General features: G+C 36.2%; 1 long non-coding RNA gene across 2 annotated transcripts; it reads left to right on the forward strand.

Moving 5' to 3' along the window:
* Positions 1-776: 776 nt before the first annotated feature.
* Positions 777-11,349, forward strand: LOC119877522. 2 transcript variants are annotated; one of them, XR_005378239.1, is made up of 3 exons: positions 777-946; positions 3,040-3,200; positions 11,216-11,349. It is a non-coding gene; the product is annotated as an uncharacterized LOC119877522 (long non-coding RNA). The 2 variants fall into 2 exon arrangements; XR_005378238.1 differs by lacking the exon at positions 11,216-11,349 and having other exon boundaries at positions 3,040-3,201.
* The last annotated feature ends 2,768 nt before the right edge of the window (positions 11,350-14,117 follow it).

The raw sequence follows: 14,117 nt of genomic DNA on the forward strand, positions 1-14,117 counted from the left end.
GGCCTATACTGAAGAAAAAATTAGTTAACAGGAACAAAAAGTACAAATATCCAAATATTTCAGACTGAATAAACAAAAAAGAACTTTAAAGTAGCAATGATAAATATGTTACAGAATTAGTAGGGAAAAACAGGTTTAATAGCAAAAAGGTGGGGAATTTCAGAGGAGATACAGAATTTCATGCACTGACACTTTGTTTCATATCCTGAAACTATAAACAAGAACCAGTGGAAATTCTAACGTTAACAAATACAATAACTAAAATGAAATATTTGTTGGATGATAGTAACAACAAATTGGACACAACAGAAGAGAATACCAATGACTTTGAAAACAAGTCAACAGAGAATACAAATTAAAGCACAGTAATTTTTTTAAGAACAAAGGCATAGTATATCGACAGAATTGTCTAATATGTATGTAACTATCATCTCAGGAGAGGAGAAAGATAATGGGGAATAAAAAATACTTGAAGGCATGTTGGCTGAAATTTTTCCTAATCTGATCAATAAGAGCATCACACAGATATAAAAAGTTCAAGGAGGATAAACACACACACACACACACAAGAATTCATACTTGGGTACATCACAGTCAAATAGCTAAAAAACAAAAATAAAGGAAAATCTTACAGATTTCCTGGGGGAAGGAAGCACATTACTACAGAGAAACAATGATAGTGCTGAGCTGATTTCTCAGAATCTATGGAAACCATAAAACAGTGGAACAAAATCTTTAAAGTTCTAGAACAAGAGGACTGTCAACCTAGAATCCTATATCCGTGGAACAAATATCTCAAAAATGAAGACAAAATAATTATTTTCAGATAAACAAAAGTCTAGAAATTTTATCTTCTACAACTCTACACTGTAAAAATGCTAAAGGGAGTTTTTTAGATCAGATGGAAATTTAAATCTGTAGGAAGGAATAAAAAGGAGTAGAAATGGTAGGTATATAAAAAGCATAAAAAACTAGTTTTCTTTCTTTTCTTAGAATTTTAAAAGGAAATTGACTTTTTGAAGCAAAAAATAATAATATATCATAGGGTTTATAACAAATAGTAGTAAAATATATAATAATAGTACAAAAGAAGGGAAAGCTATACATGAAAAAATATTGCTGTAAAACTCATACATTATAAGTGAAAGAATTATTATTAACTCAAGCTAGAGAGTGATAAGTTAAGATGTGTATTATAATCTCTAGTACAAATGCTAAAAAAAAAAAAAAAATCTAGAGGTCCTAGGGTTATCATAAAATCACCCTGGAACACAATGCTCTGAACAGCAATGATTTCCTCCCAAACTCCTCACCTGGGATCCTCTTACAAAAGTAGTAGGCTATGGCCTACGGCTTTCTCCCCATGTTAAAGAGACTATAGAAAAGGAGTAAATATGTAGAGGAAGAGACCTATGAAGCATGTAAATGACTTTCTTACTTCAGTCATTCTGTGAATATCTAACTCATGTTTTGATGGCCCTCTGTGATCTACATAATTGTGGTACATTGCTCACATGTGATGAACATGTAATTTCTGGAAGCAACTGGAAGAATCAACGTAGTTTTGGACAAAGTAGTTTTGGTGCAGTGGTATACATAGACCATTCAAGTCTACCCAAAATAAGTTTGCTTAGTGAGACCAGTGTGCATCTCTTGGCCCTGAACCCACTATATACAGCCATGTGCATGGGAGCAATATCTAATCACATTCTGCACATATGCATTGTGTCCCAAAATACAGAATTAAGGTATTATGATAAATTTCTAATATTATTCAGCCAACTGGTTCCCAAATAAAAAGAACCAGGGAAGTGAGTAAACAGTTTTTAGTTTAGGGATTTTAATGCACACAAAGAGATTTTATAATAGAAGGACACTATAATCTAGGGAAAAAATGTTCCTTGTTGTAGAATGGTGTGGCACTAAAAAGTAGTGATAGGTACCTCAGAGCTAACCTTAGGAGTATTACAGACCCATGATCTATCAGAGATCCATGAATTAAAGGACACTATTAAGGAAATTTAACAATTGCATATCCATGATTATATGTGCAAATTTTAATATGTATGGATTAAAACCTAAACATATGTGTCAAGGAGGGAAAATAAATGAACATTTTATCAATTTCAAATTGTTTCCATGGCGATTAAATCCAGGAAAAGGAAAGTGAATTTCTCCCCTCTCCCTCCCACCATTGTTTGGCCCCAGCTCAGGACAGAGCACTCCTGTTTTGCCATGATGGATTAGATACTGGGATGCTGGTCACTTGTAACTTATCATTCATAGTTATCATCTCTAAAATACAAACCTGTTCCAAAATTGTTTTCCTCAACTAGAGGTTCTGATTTAGACCTTATCAGAAACAGTACTGGTTTGTCTGTTAACCAGAACCCTAATTTGAGTTTTTATGTCATCTTCCTTGAGAAAAATTTTATAGAACCTCCTTTTATATGGGACACTAGAATCATCGGTGTATCTTAGAAAGAGCATCAAAGTGAGAGACTGAAAATATGGATTGTAGCTGTGCTCCACCCCTACCTATATGAGTTTGAGCAACTCCTTCCATTTTCCTGAACATTCCATTTTCTTATCAATAAAATAATAAATTTCCACTTAAGAAGTGACTCTTAGGGCAGCCTGGGTGGCTCAGCAGTTTAGCACCACCTTCAGCCCAAGGCCTGATCCTGCAGTCCCAGGATCCAGTCCCACGTGGGGCTCCCTGCATGAAGCCTGCTTCTCCCTCTGCCTGTGTCTCTGCCCGCCCCCCCTCTGTGTGTGTGTCTTTCATGAATAAATAAATAAAATCTTAAAAAAAAAGAAGTGACTCTTAAATCCTTTTATGCCATATATCTCTTTGATAATTATATTAAAGTGATAGATAAACCTCCTCAACAGAATAATGTGCAGAGCTGGGTGAAGTTCTCGCACGTTTTCTTTTCCATTTGGCTCCTTCCAAGACCAAACTAACAATAAAATATTTTTCTTTTTTACAATTTAATCTCTGGCTAACAAGGATATTTGGTATGTGATTGCTTTTAGATATTTTATCCCAGAGGCCAGACATCCTGAAGTCTTCCCTTTCACACTCCTCTACGCACAGCACTGGAGTTACCCCACTCTCTCCAGCAGGTGAAATGCCAAAACACACAAGGAGGCAAGAACTTTGCAGAAAGCTGTGTGAGAAGGGAAATGGAACACAAGTAAGGATCTCACTATTGGTGGAGATGTGTCCATGTCATTTTCCTCAAACATCTGAAAGAGAGGGTTTTTCTTTCAGAATAAGAAACAGACTGACCAGTTTCTCCACACTCTTTGGACTTTGTATGGGTTGGACTATATCATTTGAACATGAATGACTTAATCTTTAAGTATGTGTGTGAGTGTGTGTGAGAGAGAGAGAGAGAGAGAGAGACAGAGACAGAGACAAAGAGAGAGAGAGAGAAGGAGACCTAAATCTGTCCTCCTCTCCAGGAAATCCTTGAATTCCTGTGTGGAAGATGGAGATTTGAAGAGAGCTACTCATGAGAAAAAGCAACCAACCAGTTGCCTTTTATGGCTTTTTCACCTTCTCCCTCAATATGGCACACATTATAAAATTTTACTTTTAGTTTCAGGGGTTTACAAATCCCTAATATCCATCCATGGCTTCCAAGATGAGAAGCTTTAAATTAGATAATAACTAAGTTTCTTTCCTCTTTCTTTTTTTCCAAGTCAATTATTATTATTATTATTATTATTATTATTATTATTACTATGCCTTCAAATATTTTCTTTTTTTTAAATTTCAAGTTTTTATTTAAACTTCCTTCTTTAATATCTGGAGTCCATATCTATCTTTGCATATACCTTTTCAAGGTAGAGAACTTATGTTTTACATTGAAAAAAATAAATTCACAGACCAAAATAATTGCTCAATCATACAGATGACCAGTGGAGAACCATTCTTACTGATTGGTCTCCCTCAGGCTTATTAGAGAATATCATTCACCTTCCCTGATTGAAACAATCCTGCCAGTCCTGGAAGAGAATGAAGAAAATAAATGGGGATTCATACTGGACAGAATTTATCCAACCAGAGTTCAACCAAAGAGAGTAATGAGTTAATTATTCACTAAGAGTCCCAGATGACAGTTAAAATCTTTTCCAAGTAGATCAACAACTCCAATCACTGGAGTCCTTGCTAGAGTGCCCAGCCTTTCTCCCTACACGACCCTGCACATTTAATCAGTGCCCATTTGTTCCAAGGTCAATATTCTCCTCATAAATTGACTAAATTTCATTCTGAAGGATTTCAAATGCAACAAAAGTTGATCCACTGCAAAGATGAAAGAGCTACTTAACAGCTGTGATAAAGGAAATTAAAACAATTAGACACTCTTTCTATTGGGAATTAAACTATTTTCGCTAAGACCCACACATACCAGTGCACTGGAAGAGCTGACAACAAACAAACTGAAATGAATGATGACAAAGCAAATTTACTCTTACATTTGGAACTTACGAAAAGGCAAAATACTTTGAAAAAGGAGCTAATTTTTTATCTTTAAAAGTCTTCTCTCTTAATGGAAATCTATGCCTCTAAAAATGCCTATAAAATTCCTCAGTAGATTTTTTTGCCATAGAAAAACAATTTTATAATGTCAATGATATCAATTCATATAGGTTTACTGGAAATTTTTTCATAAAATATAGTCAAAAGTCAAAATAACAGTTATGGGATAACTGATTAGCCATCATAGCTCACTGGATTAGAGGTGAGTATCAGGCAGGGTCCTGGCTCACCAAAAGTGAGGAGAGTTTAATAAAGGAGTAATTTACAACATACATCATACATTAGTCAGGGTTCTCCAAAGAAACAGAACCAAAAGGATGTATATATATATATATATGGGGTGGTGGGAGGGGGGAGAAATTTATTATAAGGAATTGGCTCATACAGTTATGGAGGCTCAGAACTCTCAAGATCTATAGTCAGCAAGATGGAGACCCAGGAGAGTCAATGTGTACTTCTAGTTCTAATAAAAAATCCTGAGAACCAGGAGGGCCAATGGTATAAGTTCTTGTCCAAAAGCCAGAAAGAACCTGAGAAGAGCTGCTGTTTCAATATCAGATTGAAGGCCACAAAGGGCTGGTGTCCCAGATCAAGTAGTTAAGCAAGAGAAGTCCCCTCTTACTCAGCCATTTTGTTCTATGCAGGCCTTCAACTGATCAGATAAGGCCCACTCACAGAAGCAGCAATCTGCTTTATTCAATCTACCGATTCAAATGTTAATCTCATCTAGAAACATCCTCAAGACTCACCCAGAATGATGTTTTGACCAAATGTCTGAGCAAGTTGACACAAAAGATTAACCACCACACAAGGGATTGACTGAGTTTAGGAAAACCAAATGCCTGAGGCTAAAAACAGTATCCCTATCCTGGGCTAGCAACAGCCAAAAGCTATAACCTCTAGATCTGGAAGAGGAAGTCCTTAGCACATCCTACAGAGTATAAAAGTTGCTCAACGACTAAAATCTTTAGCAAGGAGGGAGTGATGTAATAAATATCCTAAAGATCAGCTTTCTCCATCATAAATCAGTATAGAAGAGTAGTTATCAAAAATTAATGAGCAAAAGAAATCTATCCAGTATAGCATTATCTTTAAAATCAGGGGAAATAACAAAAGTTATAAAAATTATTGCCTAAAGCTATGCACACATGCTAGAATCCACTTGGTAGATACTATGGTCTGTGACTTTTATCAATATGGTATCTATATAACAAAATATAGATACTGATGCCCCACCCACACCTATCAAATAAGAACCTCTGAAGTCTGATGTCAGGCATGAATATATTTTTAGGTTTCTACGTATGATTCTTTCCCATACCCCTGATGTAGGATACTACACTGAAGGATGGGTGTTTTCACCTGTCATCTACTATTTTGAGATCACATCTCTGTTTCAAAAATAAGCTATAATAGTTGGGTTTTTTCAAAGATAAAGTGTTTATATGATTCCAAAAACTCATCTGACTTTTATTTTCACTGAGATGGCTTCACTGATTACTGATGAGTTATCCCATACATACACATAGGCCTCATTATATTAGCCTAAAACACCTGATGGTAAATACAGTACATCTGTGCTCTTTCTCTGTTACAACAATCCTCCCAGAACAACAGGAGAAAACTTCCTTTCAGAGATACGAAAAACAGGGTTACATATCAATGGTTATATTCAGAGAGAATTTCTCAATCCCATCATTTACCTTAGAGTCTTTTAGCTTGGAAGAACACCTGTTAATTCTTTCCTTGATCCAGTTTTCTTAACTGAATCCATTTGAAGGCTGCAGCTTCATATTAGACCCAAGAAATAAGACATTTTGAGAACATTCTCTGAACACAGATATGACAGTGACAGTCATAATGGAAGTATACAGAGAAGAATCTATTTACCATATAGACACAGACATGTGTGTTTTTTAGGTATTATCCCATCAAAATCCTGCAACTGTTCTAAATCATTATTAGCATAATTATGCTAGTGTTAAGATGATAAGTTGATATGTCAAAAATTAATATGCTAAGATCACATAGTTATTGAGTGTCCAGAATCATGATTTTAATGCCTCCAAAGACCATAGTCTTCTGAATATCTTATACTTCTGCTATCAAGTCTGAAGACTTAGAGAGGTTAAATCAAACACTGAGACAGACTTTAGGGTCTGAGAACTATTCTTCAAGGTATACACAAGTAGATTTTTTTCACAATATGTGTAAGGGACAGCTAGGAAATTTCTGTGTTTGGAGCACAAGTAATTTCAAAATATGTTAGGGAATACAAGTCATGGCACAGAAAACCATTAGTATTATGACTCAGTGCATCCCTCCAGCTGAAGCGGTCACAGAGATCCCAACTGCAAGAATGAATGGCAGTTCCTTGCAACATGCCAGAGTCAGTAGGTGACAGGCAAAAAACCAGTGAAGAGGAGAGTTAGTAAAAAGCACTTTGTTTCAGATGTACATATCTACATAATGTCAGTAATCTTTGTAAATGCATGGTTATATGTCATTTTTATCATTTAGAAATGAGTGACCGTTTTGAAGAATGCATTGATCATTGCCTCCTTGAAATCCTGCAGCCCATGCAGTTATAATACAAATATAAGTTTGTAGTATTTATCTTGAGGAATAGCAATTGACACAAGAAAGGTAAGGAATCTAAAGACAGATAAATTTGGTGTCAGTCTTGGAGATCCCATTTATTTGCTGCGTGATCTTCAAAAAATTACTTGATATACTTAGATACTAGGTATTATGTGCTGGGAGCTCTTTAGGAGCTTTGAGTGGATTAATTCATGTAATTCCATAATAACCTAATAAAGTAGATCCCATTATTATTCTCCTAAGTAACAGAGCTAGGGTTAAAATATAATCTCCAAAGCCTGGCTCCTAACTTCTACCTCAGTGACTATCTAAATGCCTATACTATTTGGTTTGTGTAATTAGTAAGATAATATGTTTTATTTTTATTTTTTTTAGATAATATGTTTTAAATGCTTAACAATGTTCAATAAAAATGAGTTCTTTTGGGTATACTAATCTCATGGTTGTCTTCCTTGCCCCACCTCCAACTTACCCCATACCCAAAGAGGAGTAGTGTTGCTATAGATTGATTTATTTCAAGGATAATCACTGGCTTTCATTTTCTAAAAGTAGGACCATAGTGGAGGATGTATAAAAATGTCTATTTTAGGAAAAATCACACTTTTTCTTGCTCGCTGATATATCTTGGGTAGCCTTTTTTAATCATTAAGCAAGTTGAATGAAGAAAACATCTTTGTGTCTGCATATTGCTATGGTATGCTATGCATCATGACACATCAAACAAGTAAAAACAAAACCAAAATAATCTGCAGACTTCAAATTCAAAATAGCATCTCTTTAGTAAGCTCTAGTAAGACTTCTGATTCTTCATATTAATAGCCAGAAAAATACAAACAGTTGAAAATTCACAGCAATAACAACACAGAAGGCTAATAATCCTCATAGGAAGCAGTAAAAAGCCAGATTTAATGCTGTAGAAAAATTGAACCAATGGTGTGGAGTCAAATTTCAAAACTCTCAGAGGAGACCAAAAGGTGGAAGGAAAGGAAGGAAGGAAGGAAGGAAGGAAGGAAGGAAGGAAGGAAGGAAGGAAGGAAGGAAGGAAGGAAGGAAGGAAGGGGTTTTAAAAAACGAAAGAAAAATGGTAGAGTAAGAACGTGTTCAGTCATCCAAAGATTAACACCTCTGAAAGATGTGCAGTCAATTTTCATTATTTGAGGTAATTGTTTTCTGTAAAATTACCCCAAACACTGAACTTGTGAATTCTGAACCACTGTTCCTAGGGGAAATATAGGATCAAGTTCCTGCAAGACTTAAGTCACATTTCATTAACTAATCAATATATAACTTTTTAAATGTGTATCTCTGTTTCAATATACTTTATCCCATATGTATATATGAGATAATTATATATATAACTATTTTAATGTTTAACATTGAACTCAAAGCCAATAGCACTACAATTCATACTTGAAGGAAGCTTATCTACCACACATGTTTTCTTTATAAGGCACATCATAGCCTTCCTGCACTTAGAACAGCAGAAAGCACTGCAGCACTACAACTAGAAGATGTTTTAAACAGAAAAACTACCAACAAAAAGAATAAAAATGTGAAAAAATAATGGCACTAAATACAACACACACACACACACACACACACCTCTGTATCAGTATAATCAAATACTTATGCATATAAACATTGTTTCATATAAGGGACATATACCAGAAATACATATATCAAAATAACAGTGATTGTTTCTAAAGCTTGGGTCACAAATTACTTTCATTTTCTTCTTAATGTTTTAGTATATTTTCCAAATGTTCTAAAGCAAATGTGGTTGCTTTTTTTTTTTAAGATTTATTCATTTATTTGAGAGAATGAGAGAGTGTGTATGTGAGCTGGGGGGAGAGGCATAAGGAGAGGGATAGAGAGAGAATCTTCAAATACACTCCCCACTGAGTATGAACCCTGCTCACGGCTAAATCCCAGGACCCAGAGACTATGACCTGAGCTCAAATCAGGCATCTTTTTTTTTTTAAGATTTTATTAATTTATTCATGAGAGACAGAGAGAGAGAGAGAGGCAGAGACTCAGGCAAAGGCAGAAGCAGGCTCCACGCAGGGAGCCCGATGTGGGACTCAATACCAGGTCTCCAGGATCACGCCCTGGGCAGAAGATGGTGCTAAACTGCTGCACCTCCCGGGCTGCTCCCAAATCAGGCATCTTAACCAAAAAAGCCACCCAGGTGCCCCTGTGTTTTACTTTTAAAATAAAGAGGATCAGTCATAAATATAAATAATTCAGATTTTTTAAAAAGATGTATCTAAGAGAATGTGCATGAGTGGGGTGAGGGCAGAGGGAGAGAATCTTCAAGCAGACTCTCCACTCAGTGAAGAGCCCTAGTGGGGGCTCTATCTCAGGACCTATGGGATCATGAACTGAGCTGAAACCAAGAGTCAGAGGCTCAACCAACTGAACCACCCAGGTGCCCCTAAATAATTCAAATTTTTAAGAAAAAAAAATTAGACTGAGAGGACACATTAATCAAACTTCAGCATCCTATATGAGATTATCAGTTGTGTTTTTATTTCTTCCCTCCATCTCCGTGTGTGTTCTTATGAATAGCATGAAGCCCAACTCTGGCAAGGCAAAGGTCAGATTCTGAACCATTTTCAAATTATTCAGGTTTGCTTAGGTTCCACAGAAAATAGTCCTACTAGAACTATAATTGTGTTCATACCTATATTTTTTTCTGGATTACCAGTTTATTATAAAAATATATAATTCAGGAACAGCCAGATGGAAGAAATGGATAGGGCAAGATATGTAGGAAAGGGTGCAGAGCTTCTATACTCTTTCCAGGTATGCCACTCTCCTCAAATTTCTGTGTGCTCACCAATCCAGAAACTCCTCTCCTACCTTCTTAATTGATTTTAGACTCCAAAATAAGTTGTTCATTATTATATTGTAATTGATGTGTAATAAGTCACAGCCTGCAGCATCTACAAACACTGGCAAATCCAAGCTGAGTAGCTTTTGCTCAAGTCTGGGTGGAGTCAGGGGCAGGAAGGTATATCCTTGGAGGTAAGTGGTACGAAGTTGCATTCGAGAAAAGAGAAGGGGTGCAAAGGCATCCTTGGCAGGAAGACTAGATTCACACACATCAAATTTAAATACATACATACATACACACACACACACACACACACACACAGAGGCACATTGCCACATGTAGGTAATCAAGAAAATGGATATTTTGAGTAATTAGTCATTATCCCTTCTAAGAGAGTTGTTTAGAAAATAAAAAAATTAAACTTGAATCCTGATCTGCAACGATAAGCAACGAGGAGTTAGATGTGCATGTGTGTGTGTGTGTGTGTGTCTGTGTGTCTGTGTGTCTCTGTGTGTGTGCATGTGTATTAAATCTTAATTTTCCTATAGTGGAGAAATATAGACTATGAGAGTGTGGCTGGGCACTTGTCCCTAGGAAGTCACAAAGAGGTGAAAAGCAGCTCTGTTTCTGCTGGAAGAGCAAAGAAGGAAGGGGCTAATAGCCAGGGAAATAGGCCAGATTGTGGATATTAAACCCAAAAAAAGCACAAACACATGTTGCCCCAAAAATAGTACTGGCTGGACAAATGGAGGACTAGAAGAGCCTGTTAAGAAAAAAGTGCTGAGAGCATTTTAATACTCTCTGACCATTTGACTTTTGCCATGATTGTAAAACAAAGGGAGAAAGACTTACTCGTTGTGGAGGAAGCCTGTGCAAAGTTCGTCCCCAATGAAAGTCATGCTACTGTACATACAGTGGCCTTAATCTATCATCCTTTCGTAGGTCTAATGAGGAACACTTGACAGTTCTATAGTTCAGATTTCCATAAAATCTCTTCGGTTGTTCAGTTGTGAACATAAGCAGATTCCCCTGTCTACTGTCCCGTGGGCAATACCACTATCTTCCCTAATCCAGTGACATAGAGATTTAAACCATCCTTCGGTTCTGGCAGGAGGTCATGGGGTCTAATCCAAGGAGCCTGTGGCTGATTCCATTCTTAACAGTTCTCTGTGCCCATTTTATTCAGTGTAGTGCTCTCATTCTTCCCTCTACCTCCTTTACTACAGGCAACTGACTTGTGAAACAGAAACCTTGACAAGGCATGGGCACAGCTGAGAAAGAAGACGGATAAGCCCCAGAGAGAGATGCCCTTGATCTGATGGTTCCTGACAAGTGTTTATTAGTAATCTCTAACATAGGGAAGAAAGACATGCATATTTTGCATCACCTTTATATTAAGGTGGAAAGTATTTATCAAGAAGACATAGAGCTTTTAATTCAAAGTAGATGGAAATTTATCTCTAAGGCAACAGAGATTAATAAAATGCAAAATTCCTTGATCACTCTAAACTTTTAGCTTATTTAAAAAAAAGATTTCATTTATTTATTTGAGAGAGAGAGAGACAGTGCACACATGCAGTAGCAGGGGTGAGAGGGAGAAGCAGGCTCCCCGCTGAGCAGTAGCCAGACATGGGGGTCAATCCCAGAATCCTAGGATCATGACAGGAACCAAGGGCAGGCACTAAATTGATTGAGCCATGTAGGCACCCCTAACTTATTTTTTCCATTCAGACATTTTTAAAGCTACTTTTCCACAAAATCAAATTTTCACATGGGGAGAAAATAGAGTACGTAGGGAAGTATTCTTATTTAAAGGAAAAAAATTATTTTAAGTAATCATATAGCATTACAAAGATAGCTGATGCATTATCAGCAAGAGGTAAGTATATCGCAAAGAACAAAGTAGAAACAGCCATTTACCTGGGATTAGAGCATCAGTTATGCCTGTGTGACCCGGAGTGTGGGCTGCCATTTGAATGTATTTTGGAATAAGGCAGGGTGGTTTTATTTCTTCTTCAGTTCACTCTCTTATTAACCACGCTAGTAAGTTGCCTTCCATGGCTTTCTTTTTCTTTCTTTCTTTTTTTTTTTTTTTTTTTTACATTTACAGGCGTTATGTTCTCACAAAAGATTTTGGATTAGATGGTTTATGTTTAAATCCAAAAAAGACCCATTTTTGCATTTTTCAATGGACACAACGTGCACACAGAAGGGGATTAAGTGTTCTCAACTCTATTCTAATTGCTAATTTTTTCCAACGGCATACCTGCTATACTGCCCCAGATTTTTAGAAATCACCATATATTAAGCAGTTTTCAGAATACTGATTTTTCCCAATCAACTTTGGGCAAAATATATATCTTCAAATTCTTGCCTTACTCATACCCATATATATCCTCATTTGGATAGCTATCACTGCCACGATGAATTCACAGCAACAGATCTCTCTGGTTTCAGATTTTCTTTTTCCCAACCAGCATTATCATGACTGCCCTCCAGAAGGGCATTGTGACAAAAGCATGGGCACATGTCTGTGTATGTTAGAAAGGACAATGGTAAATCCCTCCAAGCGTTTACACGGCTGATTCATAGATATCATGATTTAGTGGTTAATATACTCCCCCTAAATTACAATGTCAAAATATGTAGGGAAATAAGGATTGGAAAGGGGATACTGGAAAACGAAGAAAGACTATATCCTTACTCTTTCTTACACCATAATTAGGCTCACTTCTAGTTTCTTTAAAACAATTCTATTCATGTGGATTTCTAAACAACAGCCTATATTATGTCTAATGTTAAATCCAAACTCTTGGAAGTTAGTCTGAATTCCTACTAAGTCCTACCACTTCATAATTTGTTTTAAAAGATAACTATAATGGAGTAGGGGAAAATCAGTTTTTAGGTATCATTCACAGTCTGATCTTCCCAATTAAATAACTTCACTTTTTCATATCATTCTCCAGGTTTGCACCAATTTATGCCACATATATACATATACCAACATCTACACATACACACACACACACACACAGGATATTTTAACAGTGAATGAAATTATATACCTATATAATTATGTGCAAATATTATGTGTATATTATGGCCATATACATATATAATGTATATTTCTTGATGGCTAGAAACATAAACATTACCCATGCACTCATTTAGTATTTGATATAAATATATTTATCTACCAATTCTATCTCTCATTACTGTGACCTTAATGGCTACTCATTTTGGCTGCAAATTACTCAAACTTTCTAAGCTTCAGTTTCTTCTCTGAGTACAAAAATCTGAATAATATCTACCCTATAGCTTTACTGGCATATCAGGCAGCCTTTAGAGACTTAGTGTGGGAATGTACTGGGAAGAGGTAAACCGTTTGAAATGTAGGGTGCTGTGGCCATTGCTGTTATGTCTGTCTTTCACCACTTCTCTCTAGGTGAGATGTTTCTGCTATGGCCTCATTTTCCATCAAGCTTTGTCTCTTCCTTAAAGACTCAGGTAACAATTCAAATTTCACCGAGGAGGCTTTGAAAATGCATTCTACTCTATACCGTATAAAGCTTCTGAGTATGTGTTCTCAACACCTCTCTTGGGGAAAGGGCTTGATGAAAAAGGCTAAATTCTCATCTTTTATAATGTAAAGCCAAACACAATGCCTAAAACAAAAAATCAAAATTAAATTAATAATTAACATTATAAACATATTAATCAAGATATATATGTTAATATCAAGTGAAAAAACTAAAATAATTTAAAGTTGTTGCCTATGAGGAATGGGAGACAGAAAGAGGTAGGGCAGCCGAAACTGCTTGTTTTTATAATAATCTTTGTAGAACCAATTCTGTAAGCAATATGCCTAATTTTTACAAAGATACTAAACTTTTTTAAAAAGTTGAAATAAGGGGCACCTGGGTGGCTCAGTGGTTGAGCGTCTGCCTTTGGCTCAGGTTGTGATCCCTGGATTCTGGAATTGAGTCCCACATCAGGCTCCCTGTGAGGAGCCTGCTTCTCCCTCTGCCTATGTCTCTGCCTCTCTCTCTGTGTCTCTCATGAATAAATAAATAAAATATTTTTTAAAGTTGAAATAAGAAAAGGTTTTATAAAATGCCTTGCATAGTG

Source organism: Canis lupus, chromosome 25 (assembly GCF_011100685.1).
Source record: "Canis lupus familiaris isolate Mischka breed German Shepherd chromosome 25, alternate assembly UU_Cfam_GSD_1.0, whole genome shotgun sequence".
NCBI classification, from domain to species: domain Eukaryota; kingdom Metazoa; phylum Chordata; class Mammalia; order Carnivora; family Canidae; genus Canis; species Canis lupus.